Below are 12,706 nucleotides of genomic sequence, written 5' to 3' on the forward strand. Positions count from 1 at the left end.
TAAATAGATAGGTGAGCCTATGGATTTGGGGCAATAATGATGTGTCAGTGTATGCTCATCAACTGTAACAAACGTGCCACCCTGGTGCAGGATGTTGATAATGGGGGATGGGGGTTGTGCATGCAGGGGGTGGGGAGTAAATGGGAACTCCTCTTTCTGCTCAATTTTGCTGTGAATCTAAAACTTCTCTGCAAAATAAGATGTATTAAAAAACAAACAGTAGGGCTGCTGATAGTAGATAGCCTTCGGAATGGAGACATGAACTTAAATGTTTTAAATTTAGAGAAGCAAAGTGTCTCCTGACCAAATGGAGGCCTATGAGCCCACCGCTGCCCAGCTGAGACTGTCCTCAGCCTTTATTTTTTATTCCTTTTCTGGTATCACTCCCTTGGTTCTGTGCTGGGGAGCCAGATTAGTGATCGTGAATAAATTCAGTAATTCTGCAAATATGGTTTTTTAATGCATTTTATGAGCCTTACCCTGTCCTTAATATATGGTGGGAAAAAAATGTCCAAGCATGAGTGAGCCCGGTCCTCAGAATTCATAGACTGGTATAGTTTTTCCCAAAGAAAAATATTCTGTGATGAGGTAAGAGGAAGAAACAAGGAAAGTTAATCAGTTAGTAGCTTGGGGCTGAAATTAAAACTCTACCTGCATTCCTGAAACTTCGAATTAACTTCCAGGCAGCTATTTCAGCAATCGCTTAGAAAAAATAGCCCACCACCAAATGCTACTTAATCGTGTTTCCGAACGAACTTCCTGGAGGGCTGCCCACCACGAAGCCAGAAACAAGTGTCTCTTCCTTAGGGACTATTCACCTATTTCAGACCTTTTCCTTCTTCACCTTCTTCTGCCCTCCTAACGTACAGCTGCTATCAATACTTTCAAAACAACTTACATTTTTCTTCTCCAAACTCATTGTATAAAAGAGCCCTTTCAACCCCAGGATGGTGAACATCATTGTCTTCTCCATCTAACCCACTGCTGATGGCTTAGACTGCATGACCCAGGATTTGGCTAGCGTATGGCTCAATAAACTTTTTTTTTTTTCAGTGCAGTTTTTGGTCTCAAAGTTTTTGGTTGAACATCACTTATATTGGAAGCACTTTAAGACACTTGTTCAAGTCACAGAATTCAACATCCTATCCATCATTGACCTACAAAATAAAAATCTGTGGTGTGTAATGACCCAGGAATTTGCATTTTGAATAAGCATCCAAGGGCATTGGCACTGGAGCTGTGGTGTCACCTGTTAGTTCATTCGAGGTGTGGAGGCCGAGTCACAGACCTCCTGAACTATAATTTGCATTTGAACAGGATCCCTGCACATTAAAATTGGAGAACCACTGTTTTAGAGGATGCTGTTACACCCTGAGGCTTGAGAATCACTAGTCTAGGAAGACTGATGAACATACAAATGCATTTGGCATAATGCAATGAGTGCATTTAAAGAGGAACCTGTGCGTTCCTCTGGGTGTGTATGAAAGGAACAGGTTCCTCTGTCAGAGGTTTCCAGGAGAGGCGTGATGTCACTTGTTTCTTAAAGAGCAACGAAAAGTTGCCCAAGATAAAGGGGTGGAGGGGGTGAGAGCTCTCATCAGAGAAAGCGGAAGTACTAAAAAGGCCTGAGGCAAAAGAAGACACTATCTTTACAGAACCAGAAATGCATCTCAAATTGCAGTGTCAGTTTTTAATTGTGTTTAAACTCTGAACATCAACCAAAGAAGATATTTTCTCAAAAATTCAATGGTTAAAGGTTTTCTTATTAATCATTAAGGGGGAGAGGAAATCAGATTTTTCAATTCCTATAACACTGCTTTCTCTGGCCTCCTTTGACTATATATATATTTGCTTTCATTTCTTCATTCATTCAAACATATATAGAATGGGCATTGTGCTTTGTGCCTATTATGTGGTGGTGAGTACAACGGAAATAGTTCCTGCCCTCAGGGAGTTTATATAATAGGCAAGGCTGAGTGGAGGTGAAACAGCCAAGAAAACAGGTACATAAATGTGTAATTATAAATTGAGAAAATAGCTAAGATGTGTGCTATATTGTTGAAAAAGGCAAGTGACTTTAAGTAAGGTCATCCAGAAAGATCATTATATCCTCTTGCAAGGAGGCCAAACTCACTGTGGGTCCGTGTCGGTGGAGTCTTTCACTAAGAACCACCTGGGTCACCTACGAGTGTTTCTGCTTTGTTGAGAATCTGAATGCAGGTTAAAGACCTCCCCTCAAAACCATCCCCTTTCTACCTGATACATGAACGGACAGTGAAAATTGATTTTCATTGCAACTCGAAACCTGAAAGGAGAAGCAATCTTCAGATTCTAACAGGCCTATTTTCAGAAAACTTAACTGAGTGATTCTCTTACACAAAGGAGCTGCTAAAAACCGATCCAAGTGAAAGTTTCCAACTGCAAACATCACTTAGGTGCTGGGAGGAGCAATGAGGAGACTGGGGGGCACACGCCATTGTTTTCAAAATGTATGTAGAGAAAACTGTATCAGAAAACAAAGAGGTAGGAGGCCTGGCGGGTGCAGCTGGGAGGCCAGGCTTCACGGGTTGGTCCTTGGGCAGGGAGGACGTGTCTTCACCGCCTGGAACCTTGTGTGTGCGGGTCTCGCTTCCCGGCCTGCTGGGAGGAAGCGTTTAAGAGTGGGACCGTGAGAAGCGCTTGTAAACAGGGAGCCGGGCGGGGATGGTTCGCGGCCAGACCGGCTGTCATCGTGAGTCGGGCGGGTTCTTGAAGCCCAGTCCCAGCCAGGAGTAGACTGCAGGCCCAGCAGGTGAAGGGAAAGAAGCAGCCAGGGGCCAGGTGAGCATCTACCTGCTTCTGTGCTGCCAGGCTGACCATTGGGGGAAGGGTGGGGGGATGACAGGGTTGTAAATATCTGAGAAGCGCCCTAGGGTGGCGGTGATTCTGCTGTTTCTTCCGCGCTCTGTTTTTATTTCATTCTGGAGACTGCACTACAATGCAGTGGGTAATGGGTGATGGGAAATTACATGATGCCTTGTCTGGTGATTTTTGTCAATTAGATATATAAGTAGAAAGCAGTGTTCTTTCTGTGCGTTGTTTTTAGTACCCCCAACGCCCTCCCCGCTTCCTCCCCTGGGTCCAAGAAGCCAAACCTCAGCGGAGCTTTGAACTCTCATCAATCTGGGACGCCTAGAGAAACAACTATTGTTCTTCTGTTGACTCCCCTCATTTTTAATGTACCGTAAATGACTCTGTAACCGATGACAAGCATGATTTGGTCTTCTCTCAGAGAATTACTAAGCTAAAAAATTCAGGAGAAGGAAATTTGAGACCTACTCCTCAAATGAAATAAGGCTACTAAGATGTACAAATGAATGACAAATTAAACTGATATAGATTTGTAGCTTGTAAAGCAGGACATATTTGAATTTCCCAGCTTAAACTGAGGTTGAGCTATGTGCTGTAAACTTATTTGGAAGTTTTTTTCCCCCCTCCTTTTCTTTTTTCCTCATTGGAAAAGAGAAACACCTGGGGGTTTTTCCTATAATATTTTAATTTCAGTAGTCACAATGACTTGTGATTTGTATTCATTCATAAGGTATTTTATTATAAGATACTAGATGTAAGTTATAATTAGAGTACCTAAAATAAATACAAGGCAGTTTTTGTTTCATTAACTTCAAATGCCTTAACCATAATTGGGCTAAAAGGTCAATAGACATGTGGGACCTTGGTCACATAATCTCAATTTTAGTTAGTAGAAGGATATTAAGTTAAATTGCACAAGTACTTTTAAATTGTATACATTAAGGAAATACTATTAATGCCTGATGAGTTTGTCTTTACAATGAATATTTTTACAATGTAATGGTTAATAGCAAGAGCTATAAAGCCAGACTGGGTTTGAATTCCTTCTTGGCCATTTCCTGTTTTGTAATGTTGGACAGTTCACTTACTATGTTTCTTAATCTGTAGAATGAGGATAATAACAGTACTGATTGCATAGGATTGCTATGAGAATTAAATGTGTTAATATTTTAAAGTGCTTAGACAGTGCATGTAGTAATTGCTGTATGTGTGATTGTTAATAAATACATTAAGTAAAAATATACCAATGTTGAAAGTAAAATGGTGGTTGCCAGGAGCTGGGGGGCGGAGCAAAATGGAGAATTGTTAAATGAGTATAGAGTTTCAGTTTTGCAGGATGAAGAGTTCTAAAGATTGGTTGCACAACAGTGTGAATATACTTAAAGGTACTGAACTGTACACTCTAAAATGGTTAAGATGGCAAATTTTATATAACGTGTATTATATGATTTTCCCACAATTAAAATTTTTAAAAAGTACCGGTATTAATAAAGATATATATTCAGAATCTTTATTAGCACACAGCAGCCCCATCCACAGTTGCTTTTGCCATTGTGAAAAATGCAACTCTGGCCGTCATCCGTAAGGTTCATTTATTTGGAAAACTCATGCAGTTGAGACATCATAAAGGGCACAAATTATTTTAAAAAATAATACTTAAGAGTCTATGGCAGGCACAATTCTAAAAATGCCTCTACACCAAGATTGCATGCCCTAATCCCTGGAACCTGTAATATGGTGTAATATCCCTTGATCTGTGTATTGTGTAGCACAGTTAAATTTAGGGTGGGGAAATTATCTGGGTTGGCCTGATGCAATCACAGGAGCCCATAAATATGGAGCATTTTCTCTGGCCAGGCAAATCAGAGAGCTTTGAAGCCTGAGAAGGACTGAACATGCTGTTGCTGTTTTGAAGATGGAGAGGACACTTGAGAAGGAACAGAGGCTGCCCTGAGAAATGCAGGAGGCCTAGAGTTACCGAAGGTGGCCCAGCATGGAAACTGGAGCCTCAGACCTAGGGCCACAGGTAACGGGAGTCTGCCAGCAAACTGGATGAGCTTAGAACTGGATTCTGTTGCTGAGTCTGTCATTGAGAGCCCCCCTTGGCCAACACCTCGATTTCAGCCTTGTGAAAGAGACCCAGAGAAGGGAATGCCGATAAGCCCACCTAGACTCAGACCTTCAGAATTATGAAATACAAAATGGGTGTTGTTTTAAGCTACTAAGGTTGTGAAAACGTGTTACGTAGCAATAGAAAAATGGGCAAAAGACAGGAACAGGCTGTCCAGAGAGGAGAAAATGAAATGACTAATAGACATATGAAAATGCATTTTCTTACCATTAATCAAAGAAATGGATTGGAAGCACTAGCAAGGTCCATTTTTGCAGCTTTCAAATTTACCTAGATTTTTAAAAATTATAACTCTCCACGTTAGTAAGTGTGCAGACACTCTCAGGTGCTATAAGGGGTGTGCAAATGATATAACCTTTCTGAAAAACTTGTTGCCTTAGTGTATAAAAACCTCGCTAATGCTCCTGCCTCCTGATCCCGTAATTCCACTTCTAGCAATCTATTCAAAGGAACTCATGAGAAATATTTTAAAAACTAATGTTCACAAATGTTTTAAATGGTTTTGGCTAGAAAAGTCAGATATTGGCAATAGTCTAAATGCCCCACAACAGGGGGACAGTTTAAAATAAATTATGGTATCGTCAAAAGATACAGTGTTATAAAGACATATAAAAGGATATTTATGAAGATTTTAACTATAGAAAGGTGATTATCAATTATTGTTAAATGGGTGGCAAATAGAGTAGGGAACTGTATTTACAGTATGCTCTCAACTATGTTTAAAAAACACAGATCTACCTACATAGGAAAGGGGCCAAAAGAGCCAAAATGCGGCAGTGCTTTTTCCCATTGAAGGGTGAATAGGCATTGTTTATCTTTTAAACTTTTCTGTATTTTCAAAATGTTGAACAATGAACATGTAGTAATTGTGTATAATCACAGTAGTCCATAAACATTATTTTGAAAGCTGTTAAGTAAGTCTCTGTGCTGTGGGAAATACAATGAATCTAAAACGTTGTCCAGTCAAATAATGGAGAAAATAAAAATTCATTAAGTAACTTAAATATGTTGCAGAAAGTGATTTTCTTTTTTTTAGGAAAACTATGGGATAGGAAATGATACGAGGTCTGTCCAGAAGGTGTCAGCCATATAATATGAAAAATGGAGACATTTATTGAAGAAAATACAATAAACACTGTCTATGGGAAAATGATGTCTCAGTCCCCTTCAGAGCAGGCACCTTGGGTCCTCACACAGTTCTCCCGATTGCCATCAGCTTCCCCACAGTGTTTTCCTGAATCTTTTTGACAGTCTGAAATCTCTTCCACTTCAAAGGTGATTTTAGTTTTGGGGAAAACTAGAAGTCGCAGGGAGCCAAATCTGGGCTGTGGCAGGGCTGAGTCACCTGGGTGATTTGATGTTTCACCAAAAAACTCTGCACAAGACATGATGCATGAGCAGGCACATTGTCATGATGAAGTTGCCAATCACCAGTTGCCCATAGCTGTGGCCTTCTGAATTATCCGAATAGTTTCCATGGGGGGATGTTCAAGCTTAACGCAAAATTTGGTACAGATTTGTTGCTCTACTCATTCAATCATTTTGAACACAATGGCCAAACAGTACACATGCTCACTCAATGGCATCTACTGCCCCCACTGACTAGTACAGTGAAGTCATCATTGTTCATGTATGCACATTCCAGTCCACTCCCCTTGGATACCAGGTTACATCTATGGCACACAAACTGTTTTCAGTATATTAACAATGGCTGGACTTTTTGTGGATAGACCTCGTAAATATTGTTGGAAAGTTTGAAAATAAAGTCAGATACCTTATTTCTCAACAGGATATTTCTCAATAATCAGTGAAAGCTTTGTGGTGGGAAAAGTCACTGAACACTATACTGAACTAATAGGAAAAGAAGGTGCTTGGTTGAATTTTTATTAAAAGTCTTTATTTTTTCATACATTCATGGATTTTAGGGTTTGCACTATGGATCTCAGTTACCTATACAAGTGGAAAATAAAGAACGATGATGGATATGTAACCATTTGCAAAAAAAAAAACCAAAACAAAACAAAAGAAAAAAAACCCCCTGCATGTTATAACTAGGAAAACCAAGCTCAACCTAGGCTAGTAACATCTGCATTAAAAAACATCCAAGGCTAATATTTTATCAGATACTTGATGTACGCTATTCCTGTTTAATCATGTGCATAACCTAGTATTTAAAGTCAAGTCATACATTCATATACTGAGAAGCAGGCAGGTAGATGGGTACTACTTTAATTATGAGCTTTTGAAGACCTGATTTTAACAGAAACCTTGGGCAGATTTTTGATGATATTCCATCCCTGGACAGTTTCCAGGAGCGCCAGCCCCAGCTGCTCCTTCACTTTCCCCACGGGCTCCCTTTCCTATTTTCACTTTACCCTAACCTCCCACACCTGCAGAAAAGTACGGAGTGTGTTGCCCCATTGGCTGCTAGCCAAGTGCCAGTTTTCTCTATGTGAAACAGTAACACCTTAAAAGAAACCGTTTGGAGGGATATCTAGCAAGGGATTTCTTTTTTCTTTTAGAGTGGATTTTGCATTTGGTTCATAAGCTTGGAGCTAAATCAGAGGACAGAGTACTGAGTGAGAATGTGATAAAAATGACCACCAGCAGTAAATTCCATGCATGATGTTTGCTCTTTCATTGGCTACTATAGATATTACCAGCTAGACAATAAAAAGCCCACATAATTCACCTTCATACTGACAACAAGGTAAGAACTTTATTTGGTCCATGAGTATAATTAATCTTGATGGCAACATGAGTTATGAGCAGAAACCGAAGTCAAAATAGAGAGGCTATTGCATTGAGATGTCAGGCTTGCTATTTTCATGAACATTTTGTTTGTTTTTCAAATACTCATTAACTGTTAATTTGAGTTATGTGTTTCAAACTGAATTCCCTGGTTATATGCCACATTTATGAGTGTGGTAGAGATTTATTTGTTCAGTTATCTTGATTAGTGTGACCAATTTATAATTCAGTACAAACTAAAGCTGCCCTGTTCTGCCTTATCTAGTTTACTTTTGGAAATTTATCTAACTTGGAATTTGCTAAATATCCACTTCATCTTGTGGTCTGTATATGTGATTATAAATATAGATTTTCGGTCACAGAATAGGGAACATGTATTATGGGTTAGAAAATGTCAGAAATGTAACCAGCAGTTTTTCTGCTCCAGGAAATTAGCTAAATGATCTCCTCCCATGTATCCTTGATCCTTTTTTATCAGCACTTTAACTTTTCCAGAACAATTTCTCTTCTACCCTTAATGATTCATTGATTCGTAGATTAAACAAGTAAGAACTGAGCACTTCTCTGTGCTCTGGCACAGAGCTCTTGTGCCTGGAGCTAGGAATACAGTCTTGGGCAAAATAGGCACACTCTTGCCTTCATGAAGCTCATAGTCTGATGGGGGAGACAGTCAAGTAACTGGGCCATTTTACACAGCATGAGAAGTATTCTAATTGAGGAAATCAGGGTGCTGCAGGAACACATAAGAGGGGGGTCCAAAATGGATGTCGAGGCGGTCAGGGAAGAAGTGATACCTCAGCAAAGACCTGAAGGCTGAATTAAAATTAGCCAAGTTGTGCGCCTGTGCGTTGCAGGCTGGGATGTGGGGAGGGAGATGAAAGAGATGAGCCCAGGAAGGTAAGAGGCCATGAGCTCTTAAAGGCAGTGGCAAGGAGTGTATGGTTTATCCAGAAGATAACAGGGTTTTAATTTCAGAAAGCCCACTCTGGCTGCGGTGTGGCAAACGGATTAGCGGAAGGCAAAGCTGGGTCTGGACTAAGACCGTAACAAAGGAGAGAAATGGATAGATTTGGCACATCCTGTAGAGGTGGAATCAATGTGACTTGCCGATCTGGAGTGGTTGTAGGTGAGGGAGCCGGAAGGGTTAAGGGTGAAGTTCATCTTTCTGGAGTAGATGATAGCCTTCACCATACAGAGAATGGCAGGGGGAGGCGCCAGTTGAGGGTAAGACAAGGAGTTTGGTTTTGTGCATATTAGGAGTCAGGGGACAACCACAGGCAGTTGCATATGTGAGCCTAGAGCCCAGGAGAACAGTCTGTTCCTGATCTACCACGTGGATTGTAGCTGAAGCCACAGGAATGGGAAGATCACAGGCAGAAGAGGAACTTCTTTAAAAGGTTATGGGGGAAGTGGAGCAGTACCTTCATTTATGATGTGGGCAGAGGAAGGCGAGCCTGTAGAGGGGACTGAAAGGAGCATCCAGAGATAAAGGAGAAACACCAAAGAGACTGCCAGTGAACTCACGAGAACAGTGCAAGGAATGGGTGGTCAATAGGTCACATGCTGCTGAGTGTCGGTCAGGTGGGGAGTGGGAAGTCTCTGGTTTAGCAATAAGGAAACTGTCAGTGACCTCTGCCTGTGCAGTTGCAGCTGGGGTGGAACCAGATTGCTTCTGTGGGAGAGGAATGGGTGGTGAGAAATGGAGTCAGAAAGTATAAGGGACGACTTTCAAGAAACTGGGAAGAAAAAGAGAGGAGGGAGAAGTATCCTAGCTGTGGAAGAACTTGGGGGACAAGAGAGGGTTTTGCATACTTATTTTTTCTTCTTTGAGAAGAAGTACTCCTTTTGAATCATCCTGCTTCTTGCATTATGGAATCCCTTCCCTCCAGGACCACCAGAAAAGCCGATGCATAGCAACTCACGCTGCTGTGAATCTTGCAGAAGGAACCCTTGAGTAAATTAAAACCTTATCTTGGAGCTTCCTAAACTAATTCCTGTCAGCGCACTCTTTTTATAGACCGGTTTGTTGGTCTATAATGGGAGGAGATGAAAGAGAATGTGGTGACCCTTTCCCAGGTACCATACAGACAACCCCTGCTGCCACCTTGTATCCTGCTTTGGAATTCACAAAGCACTACATCCTATCAGCCTTCGAGGAAGGTAGGACAGGTATCCTTATTTGACCTACATCTGAAATTCAGGTTCAGATGACTTGCCCAGAATTCTACATCTGGAAGTAGTACATGGAAGATTCAAACTCACATGTTCTAATTCCAGATCTTATGATCCAAAGGTAATTGCCCTTCACTGAAAAGTTAGGTATAATATCTGTATTTTCACTGTAGTGTAGTCATAGGAAACCCTGGGCATATTGTCTTTTAGTACACTTAAGAAGTAAGATTGAAAGTTGTGGATCAACTTTTTTATTTTATTTATACATTGATATTTGTCCCTGCCATCACCTCTCCCCCTCCCCCAAAAAAAGTTAAATTGGTTTTAGGAGGAGGCAATTTATTTGGACATGCTTTAAGCATTAAAATGTGCTTGAATTATCTATAGTCACATCTAATTTGAGACTATTTCTTTTAATTCTTTTGACACAAACACTTATTTCCAGGTTTTTTAAAAGCAAACATTTTTACAAGTGTTTCTATTTATTGGCTAAATGAAAAATGATGTCTTAGGGAAACATTAGTAAAAGGTTTGGGCAATTAGGACTATGTAAACATTTGCAAAAGCACTTGTTTGGCCTAAATGAAGTCACAGTTATACGCTTGCAGGCATTCCAAGTATTGTGTCCAAGGTCACTAAGAGAATTGAGCTTAGCTGTTTAGTTAGAGAGCAGCCTTTTATTCTGTTTGTTCAGGAACCTCTCATCCACTATTCCCTTAGAGAACTTACAATGACACAGAAGTATTACAGAGGTGATTTTTTTAGTAAGTTATATAAGTATAAAGTTTTTCCTTGGACATAAAGATGATATTTAGCAATTAACTTTGTGAGTTGTGGGATTAACACACAGAAATATTTAAAAATAAGTATTAAAGTTGCTGGTGTTTGACACTAAAATTCAAAGCATCATGTGTGTAAAATTTTAGCTATATTATCTGAAAGCAATTAATTTACTATGAATTTTCACATAGGACCGACTATATATACATTTTAGAGTCCTTTCTACCTACCTATTGGCCATATTACCTTGGACAAGTTACTTTATTTCTTAAATCTCAGTTTCCTTACTTAAATTGGTAATAATCATAGCAGCTCTTTGATAGGGTTGTTGTGAGGATTTAACAATATAATGCAGCTAAAGGGCTTACCATAGTGATGACTGCCCTTTATTAAGTACTCAATAAATATTAGCCATGACTCCTTTAATCTTGGTCTTGGCTTAGGAATTATAAGAGTTATCCTTATTGTTTAAAATACTTTATTAGATACATCATTCCACATTTAACATGCACCCATCCTCATTGAAGGAGTCCTCTGCAGGGCATTTTTTAGAGTTTCGTACCACAGTAGTGCCTGATGCTGGGCAACTGTTTGAGTCTCAACTGTCCTATGCCTGTCATTCTAATGTCAGATCAAAACAAAGATATATGGGCCAATCAGAGTTCCAGAACTCAACTCCAGAATGCTTATATGCTGCAGGACTGTTTTGTAAAAATTCATTCCACACTACTAATAACCTATAATAAAAGAAATTTAGACCCAGATTTGGAGGCGAAGATATAGTTCCTATTGTTTTTCCTCATACTTTGTAAACTTTCCCTTTGTCCTGTATGATGGGCAGATGTTTTCTGGCCTTCATGTTGTACATAGTAAAATAGCAAAGACTCATCCTGCTATTTTGCCTTACCTTGTCCTTATCTTTGAGGGTCAAGGACAGTATTTTGTCTGCCTTCGCCAGCCTTGCTTATTTTTGGACAGAATTGTTAAGAGGCTGCTTTGTAGTCAACGTCATTGTCACAGATGAAGTCCAAAAGGGAGGGAGGGGCCATGGATGCAGTCCATCACCACTGTGTGGGTCTGTCCTTTCATGTAAGTGAGTCACCTTTTGATCTTATCATGGGTTGTTTCTCTCCAGATGCCATTTAGCAAAGACCCATGCTTTTTTTTTTTTTTTTCCTTCCATCAGGTGCAAGTGTGGCAGAGAAAGAAAAATAAATCAGTTAATTACCTCTCATGTACATTCACCCTAAATACCCATAGGAGGCAGTTTTGTAAATATGTGCTAACCTATAAGCTGGTTACTGTTTTGAGGGTTAAAATTGTAAGTAGACTCCCTTCTGTCAGCTGCAGTGACCTAAAGAATTAAAGTCAACAGGAAGTGAGGCAATTACTTATTTCTCATAACATCCCAGCTACCTAGCCAAGGCCTTCTGTTGACCAGGTGTTTCTGTGGGTCAGAAGACGGGGACAGCTTGCGAGGAGGCCGTTTGCACTCTCCCCTTCCATGTGCGCAGTCTGCAGTTCGCTTCAAGCTCACTCTTTGGTGGGACCTCTAAAGCTGTTACTCTACATTGACAGCTTCATGGCAGAAGTATCATTTCTAGAGCAAGTATGGTTGGTTTTGTTTGTATGTTTGTTTCCTTTGTCTTTTAACAGAAGTTATCTTTGTATGTATACATGGTATTGTGTCATTTGATTGTGTTGTATCACTTAAGACCCTTTATTGTCCCTTGATTAGTAATGATTCCATATTTATCCTCCCATAACACCTTTTGCTTACTTCTGTTAAGGCACCTTTTTATACTTGGTTCTGTGTTGTTTCCCAGTTAACTAACTAGCTCTTGGAGGACAGGAGCTGAGTTTTGTGTTGCTAGCATCTAACATAGCATTTGGGTACTTGGTCCATCCTCTCAAAAATGCTTGTTGGGTATAAATGGTTGTGTGGTTAGGAATCAGCTAGCTTCTAATAGGAATAACAATTGTTTTAGATGTTTTACAAAGAATTTTTACCTACATTATCCA

General features: G+C 40.0%; 1 protein-coding gene across 1 annotated transcript in view; it reads left to right on the top strand.

The window, feature by feature from the left end:
- The first annotated feature begins 2,658 nt into the window (after window positions 1–2,658).
- PLEKHM3 (pleckstrin homology domain containing M3) overlaps window positions 2,659–12,706 on the top strand; it is a 167,013-nt gene continuing 156,965 nt past the window's right edge. Inside the window, exons 1-2 of the mRNA XM_054585747.1 lie at window positions 2,659–2,820; window positions 4,708–4,876. The gene's annotated coding sequence lies outside the window, so the exon portion shown is untranslated. The remainder of the gene's footprint in view (window positions 2,821–4,707; window positions 4,877–12,706) is intronic.

The sequence above is a fragment of the Pteronotus mesoamericanus genome, unplaced genomic scaffold (assembly GCF_021234165.1).
Source record: "Pteronotus mesoamericanus isolate MK-2021 breed Mesoamerican mustached bat unplaced genomic scaffold, CSHL_Meso_final contig_90, whole genome shotgun sequence".
Lineage (NCBI taxonomy): Eukaryota > Metazoa > Chordata > Mammalia > Chiroptera > Mormoopidae > Pteronotus > Pteronotus mesoamericanus.